The sequence below is a fragment of the Dioscorea cayenensis genome, chromosome 2 (assembly GCF_009730915.1).
Source record: "Dioscorea cayenensis subsp. rotundata cultivar TDr96_F1 chromosome 2, TDr96_F1_v2_PseudoChromosome.rev07_lg8_w22 25.fasta, whole genome shotgun sequence".
Taxonomy (NCBI): domain Eukaryota; kingdom Viridiplantae; phylum Streptophyta; class Magnoliopsida; order Dioscoreales; family Dioscoreaceae; genus Dioscorea; species Dioscorea cayenensis.
In genome coordinates, this window is record NC_052472.1 from 5,434,877 (window position 1) to 5,442,418 (window position 7,542).

At 38.4% G+C, this 7,542-nt stretch overlaps 1 pseudogene; it reads left to right on the top strand.

Annotated features, from left to right (window-relative positions):
- Positions 1-5,891: 5,891 nt before the first annotated feature.
- On the top strand, positions 5,892-6,761 carry LOC120272082 (annotated as a pseudogene).
- The last annotated feature ends 781 nt before the right edge of the window (positions 6,762-7,542 follow it).

Here is a 7,542-nt window from a genome sequence, read left to right on the forward strand (position 1 = left end):
CGCCAACCACCTCTTTGAAACAAGATCCTCTACCTCTGATCGAGGGAATCCTTGGACGACGAGTAGAGGACTTTCCACAAGACCATCGACATGACTATCCAGGGGGTTTCTTTATGGATTCATTGCTTTTACTGTCTATTTCTTTGATTGTACTTAGCTCGATGGAGAGCTAAACCCCTAGTGGGTACTCGGGTATTGTGAACCCTAGGATATATTTATTTCTTTGAACCTCTTTATTATGCTTTCAATAAATTGGTGTTTATTGCGAGTTCCAACCTTGAATGCTTGATTGTATGAACATTTCCCTAGAGTGACACTAGGGTTGAGAGTTCTTGTTGGTAACCTTGTGAGTGAGTGACACACCACAGGCGTTAGACAAAAGCTAGGTTGAGAGGGTTGAGAGGGTGAGTCGAGGAGTGCAGAGGGCGTCCCCTTTCCTCCCGGCGTGATAGATTCTACCTCCGTTCCTCGAGTTCTTTGCTGACCATAATAGAGTGAATGGTCTAAGGGATGAACTTCAGCTGGGGCTTAGTTGCGTGTACTGCAGTGTGATGCGTTGAGGTGATCTTAGTATCTAGGGCTCAATTGTGGTTATGGACTTTCCACCTGGACCAAAGGGTTAGGTCTATAATTAGGAAGAGATTTATCACTTGGAATCCCTAGAGCTCTTTGCAACTCCATGCGAGTGCGAGGTGTTGAGATTGTTCGATTTCTCCTCCGGGACATGTACAGAGTTAGGCATAATTAACCTTAGATTTGGGACTATGTAATTAAGGATTTCCACGACTCACCATTGCATTGATTAGGAAGCATAATAGAGGGTTCTTGCACTTGAAACAATTATCCTAGGCGGATGATAAGTGCTTGTGCGATACGAATGCGAAGCGTTCATCCCTTATGTTGAGCATTACTTTTCTCAGATTTTTACACTAATATGTGTGTTTTTATGTTACTTTTATGCAGGTAGGGTTGTGAGGCCGAGTATGAAGGAAATAGGCCAATGTGGATCATAATGCACTATTTTTGGAGGAAATCTTGCTAAGGTTCAAACGCGAAGACATAGGTCAGGTGTGAGATGCTAGAGTGTGTGCCAACCTCCTCGTATTCGAGTGGGCACATCCATTTGGAGGGGCACAGAGGCAGTCACATTCGAGCATTCCGACTTATGCACATAGAACAAGAGCTCCACCAACATGTACACCATTGAAGAAGCAAGTGATCCACGACGTGAACGTGTGCCCGTTGCGTTACCCCGATGAAAGTATGGAATTGGGAAGCTATTCAAGTCAAATAATGTAGCAGAGCACTGTAGCAACACTGTAGCATATATTGTAGCAGCACTGCTCACAGCCGGCCAAGAAACTAGAGAAACAGAGAATCCACATGGGCGTGTGGAAATTATCCACGGTCGTGTGGAAATTCCGCACAGGCGCGTGGAGCATCCATGCCTGTGTAGTCGCCCGATTCCAGCCCTATTTAAAGCCGATTCAGCCCCGATTTTGGTATTCTTTTCTCCATCTTTTCCCCAACTTGAGAGAGGGCTTCGGCTAGGGTTTTGAGGGGTATTGGCCAAGGTTTAGGAGAGGTTCTATGGCTCCGACATCATCACTCCTTAGGAAGAAGGTTGGTAGGGGAGCTTCCGTAGAGGTGTATCCTATACCGGACGAGGGAATCCTTGGACGACGAGTAGAGGACTTTCCACAAGACCATTGACACGACTATCGAGGGGGTTTCTTTATGGATTCATTCTTTTTACATTCTATTTCTTTGATTGTACTGAGCTCCATGGAGAGCTAAACCCCTAGTGGGTACTCGGGTATTGTGAACCCTAGGATATATTTATTTCTTTGAACCTCTTTATTATGCTTTCAATAAATTGGTGTTTATTGCGAGTTCCAACCTTGAATGCTTGATTGTATGAACATTTCCCCTAGAGTGACACTAGGGTTGAGAGTTCTTGTTGGTAACCTTGTGAGTGAGTGACACACCACGAGCGTTAGACAAAGCTAGGTTGGAGAGGGTTGAGAGGGTGAGTCGAGAGGTACAGGAGCGTCCCCTTTCCCCTCCGGCGTGATAGATTCTACCTCCGTTCCTCGAGTTCTTTGCGGCCATAATAGAGTGAATGGTCTAAGGGATGAACTTCCGCTGGGGCTTAGTTGCGTGTGCAATGCAGTGATGCGTTGAGGTGATCTTAGTATCTAGGGCTCAATTGTGGTTAGGGACTTTCCACCTGGACCAAAGGGTTAGGTCTATAATTAGGAAGAGATTTATCACTTGGAATCCCTAGAGCTCATTGCAACTCTATGCGAGTGCGAGGTGTTGAGATTGTTCGATTTCTCCTCCGGGACATGTACAGAGTTAGGCATAGTTGACCTTAGATTTGGGACTATGTAATTAAGGATTTCTTATTGCACTTGAAACAATTATCCTAGGCGGAGCATTATCCGGGTACCCCATCTTTATCGATTGCCTTACCCCCCCTACTTTACTTTTGCTCTCTTACTTGTTTCTTTTATTGTTGAGAATTGAATCATTATCACACTCATCATCATTGATCTTTTACATAGCTAAGAATCGAAATAAGTATTTTTATTCCCTACTCCCTGTGGATTCGATACCCGCTCACCCGGGATTATTACTTCGACAAACCCATGCACTTGCGGGATATACGCAATTTGACCTTCTCAGCCATAAAAAGATGTTGAAAAGATTTCTTAAAATAGAAAGTTCAGGGTCATATCTTCGGTAGATTGTATCATTAGGAGGTATGACTTCATGATAGATGTCTCCAGTAATTGGAATTCCTCCCAATTTCTTGATGTTCCATAATGAAATCCCAACTTCTCCGTGTAAGAAGTGGAAAGTATTAGTTTCTGGACACCATAGTTCCACTAATGCTTTATAAAAGTTTATATCAAAATCATAGCGGCCAACTGAAGCCACAACCCCGCCCACCAATTCTGCTTCAGATAACTCCTGGGAGTAGTTATTGACTATGAATTTGGCCCACTCTGCGTAATATGGAAGATCAATCAAACTATTTTTGATTGGCTCCCTACCCTTCCATCCCGGACGGTGATTGATTATCCTAGATCCAAGGGTTTCGAATGTCTTCAAATCTTTTACTTCTCCTTCAGGTTTCAAGCAAATTGCATCAGTTAGGCCGTCTTCAAACCAACGGTTTGTGGACAATTTGGCAATAGCTATACAATTTGGATAGCGCTTCACCCATCTGATTGTTCTCCTCCTTCATATATGATTGCGGGTTCGGCTTCAGAATAAAACATAGGAGTGTGGCGCATGAAGGCTTGACCTTGGGGAACTTCATTGTAATTTTGGTTCATATCGCAAAAAAGGTTGAGATGTATTAGCCATGACAAAAGAAAAGATTGGGGATTCCTACTTCTCTCACTCAAACTCACCAAAGAGAATTTCGTGAGGCAAGTAGGAAGGGGGCATTTGTTTATATATAAATAATATAGAGCATGTCCTAATAAAATTATATGTCCTAATGGAAACAAAATTCCAATTTAATTTAAATTCTAATATATCCTAATCATAGATATATTTAGAATTAAAATTTAAATGTCCTAATCTTAATCTTAATTGATTATTTGATTATTTTGGACTAGAATGCAAATTCCAAGTTAAATACAAAATGCAAATTACAAAATTGCCCTTGAGAACATATCTCGAGGCATAAATGTGAAATTTACAAGATTGCCCCTGAGAACATGTCTAGAGGCAAAGTGCAAATTACAAAATTGGACCTGAGAATTTATCTTGAGGCATAAAGGCAAATTACAAGATTCTCCTTGAGAACTCCTATCTCGAGGCAATCTCAAATCTTAGGATAGCCCAAACACACATCTCGAGGGCAATCCTAAATTTTTAAGTGGCACGAGAACGGATCTCGAGGCGATTAGAGAAAGTGTAAATCTCGAGCCATCCAAACACATATCCCGAGGCAAATTGGATTTCAAAAAATAAAAAAAATTAAATTTTTAAAATTTTAAAATAAAATCTTATCTTCTTCTGATTGAGTCAAGGTTATGATTATGAGGGGATCCGCCAGTAAAAAAAGTGGACGAACATGATGAAAAAAATGATAAAAAAATTAAATTTCAAATTTCAAATTTCAAATTAATTAAAAAATATAATAAAAATCAAAAAAATAAGAAAAAAATAATAATAATAAAATAATAAAAAAATAATAAAAATAATAAAAAAATAAAAAGATAAAAAAATAATAAAAAAATAATTATTATAATAAAATTTAATTAATTAATTTAAAAAATTAATTAATTAATTAAAATATATACATATAAAATTTTTAAAAAAATGTTAAAAAGAAAAAAAAATTAAATTTCAAATTTCGAATTTGAAATTAATTAAAAAATAATAATAAAATAAAACAAAATAAGAAAAAATAATAATAAATAAAAAAATAATAAGAAATAAATAAAAAAATAAAAAAAATAATAAAAATAATAAAAATAAAATTTAATTAATTAATTAATTAAAATAATTAATTAATTAATTAATTTTTTAATTAATTAATTAAAATAGATACATATAAATTTAAATTTTGAAAAAATAAAAATGAAAATCTTATCCTATTTTGATTTTGATCTGCAATGGGTTTGATTTGCTGGGATTTCAGGGGGGTTAGGGTAAGAACTAGACGATCGGGGCGATAATGATAAGGACAGACAAAATTTTTTAAAAAAGGTGGAAGCTGAAGAAAAAAAAGAGAGATCAGAGAGAAAAAAAGTGGGAGAATTGAGAAAGGAAAAAAAAGAAGACAAAAGAGAAGGTCTATATCTCTTCCTTTCCTCGTATTCATATAGACGTACATATAAAAAAAAAATTTACCCGCCGCTCGTCGTCGTTGCCACTGCTCATCGCCGCGGCATGCTTGGATGGCTGAGATAATGCCGCCAAGCATGCCGTTGCCGCTGTTCACCACCACGGCATGCTTGGATGGCTGAGATAATGCCGCCAAGTATGCCGCTGTCATCTCTCGTCACTGCTGCTGCCGCTCATCGCCATTGTTGCTCCATAGCCTGCTGCTCATACTGCTGCGTCTTCTTCGTCTTTAGCACCGTTTGAGAAAAAACAAGATGGACGGAGGCCCCATGGATTGTGGCCAGATCAATGACAAAGCAGTGCTTCGTGGAAGTTGTAATATTGAGGAAAGCAATTGCTCTTAATTTGGTGTTGATATGATAAAAAAGCAAGGAAAGCTGATGATGATGATGCCGATGATGATACTAACAATGATGATGTTGATGATGATGCTCATGATGATGATGATGATCCCCTGTCAGTGCACTGTTTGGTTCATGTGTACATGGAATTTGGACGCTTCCAGGAGGCCAAGGGTCCAATGAGAGATTGTTTTTTTTAAGAAATACCAACCAGTTTCATCCCTTCTTTGACGGTTCTTAGTGATCAAATGAATCCTAGTTATTGAATGATCAGTAACAACAACATGCAAACATTATGTATTAAAAAAAATAATAATAATAAAAATTAAAAAAAAATTCTTGAAATGGTATGCATGATTGAAGTAAAATTGTGAGGGGATGTGAATGCATATATGAATTTGAGGATGCACGAATTAGTGTTTCCTCTGTTGGGAATAAATAAAAAAGATTACCCTTATATACATGCATAAGTGCATTACAAAAAATAAAATAATAATAAAATAAGTAAAATTTCTTCCCTTCTTCATAAATTCCATGACTGCAATTGTTTGGGTGTTTAGTTTATGCCCATGTTTATTGGTGGTTAATTGGTGCATATAAAAAGTCTTTTGGAGGAGAGATTGAGAAGGGAATTATACAACATGCTATCAATCTCCAGTCCACAAGCTTGGTAGCTCACAGATGACTCTGTCCCCGAAGCCACTAGAAATGGAACCATCACTAGGACTACAACCTTTTATTTCAGGTCTTCCTGACGACCTTGCACTCAATTGCCTCCTCTACTTTCCTGTTAGCACTCACCAAAAGTTCCTGGCTGCGTGTCGCAGGTGGCATGACTTGTTAAGGACCAAGGGCCACTTTTTCATTGAAGGGAAGTTAGTGGGCCTCTGTAGTGCATGGATGTTTGTCCTCACTTTCAACAGGTTCACAAGAAAGATACAATGGCATGTGCTCGACCTCACCCACTTCTCCTGGCATACCATCCCCATCATGCTTGGCTGTAACCATGCTGGGCCTAATCGGTTTGGCTGCATTGCTATTCCACAAGATGGTATTGTTATTGTTGCGGCAGTATGATGCCTGATCTTGGCTACCCGTTGCATGTTATGTTGAAATATGAAATGAAGAAAAACCGGTGGACTGTCATGAGACAAATGCTCGTTCCTAGATCGTTGTTTTTTTGCCGGTGGGATTATTGATGGTAAAGTTTATGTTGCCGGGGGGTATAGTACAGACTAGTTTGAGCTCAACTCTGCTGAGGTTATCAACCCTGCTGATGGTAAATGGCAGCAAATCACGAGCATGAGCATGAACGTGCCAATGTATGATTCAGCAGTTCTTGATGAAAGGCCTTTTGTTACAGAAGGTTGGCCATAGCCATTCTTGTTTTCTCCTAGAGGGCAGGTTTATGATCCAAAAACCAACGCTTGGGAATCAATGACTGTTGGCATGCGGGAAGGTTGGACTGGATTGAGTGCAGCTCTCGATGGTCATTTGTTTGTTGAGGGGTCTCCACTGCCAAAAAAAATGATATCAAAGCTCTCTCTGTGAGCTCGGCCAAGGCCTTCATGTTGCAGTGGGGCATATCGAAAAGAGGAGTTGCTGCGTGTTGGATGGTAGGAAAAACTGGAGCTTCTCTATTCTATGGCAACAAATGCAGAAACCAAATGAATTTTCCGACTTAACACCATCGAGCTCCAAAATTTTTGTTTTGCTTGATGATGTGTTTGTTCAAGTTTAACTTGTTCATGCTTCCTTATTTTTCTGCTAAATGACTAAATAAAGCCACTGACATTGTTGGTTCTCCTTGTAAATTATGGCTGGCCAAATCTTGTATTTTAACTCTGTCTCTGGCTTAAAATGGCATTGGTCAAGTTTAACTTTTCATATTGATGCTATTGGAAACTAATTGTTCTATTTCTAATGTGTTTAAAATAAATAAATAAATAAAATAAAAATAAATCACCTGACTCATTTATGCACATATAGCTGAGAACGTCATGTTGTTATAAAAACATGCAATGGTATATGCATAGTTTTTTTTAAAAAAATAATAAATCCAAAAAAAAAGAGGTGCACATGGAGCTTTAAAAAATTGCATGCATGCATACTCACACATTTAGAAGTCATGATTACCATGCATATGGGCATGACATAAAACAAAAATTTTTCATGCATACATGCATGAAATAAGGAAAAATGAAACATGCATACAAAAAATGAACGAGTAGATATGCATGCATATATCTCAAGTGGGACCCACCATTTAAATGATGAGTATGGGGTTAAAAAATTTTCACGTGGCTTATGCATACATTAAAAATGCATGCTC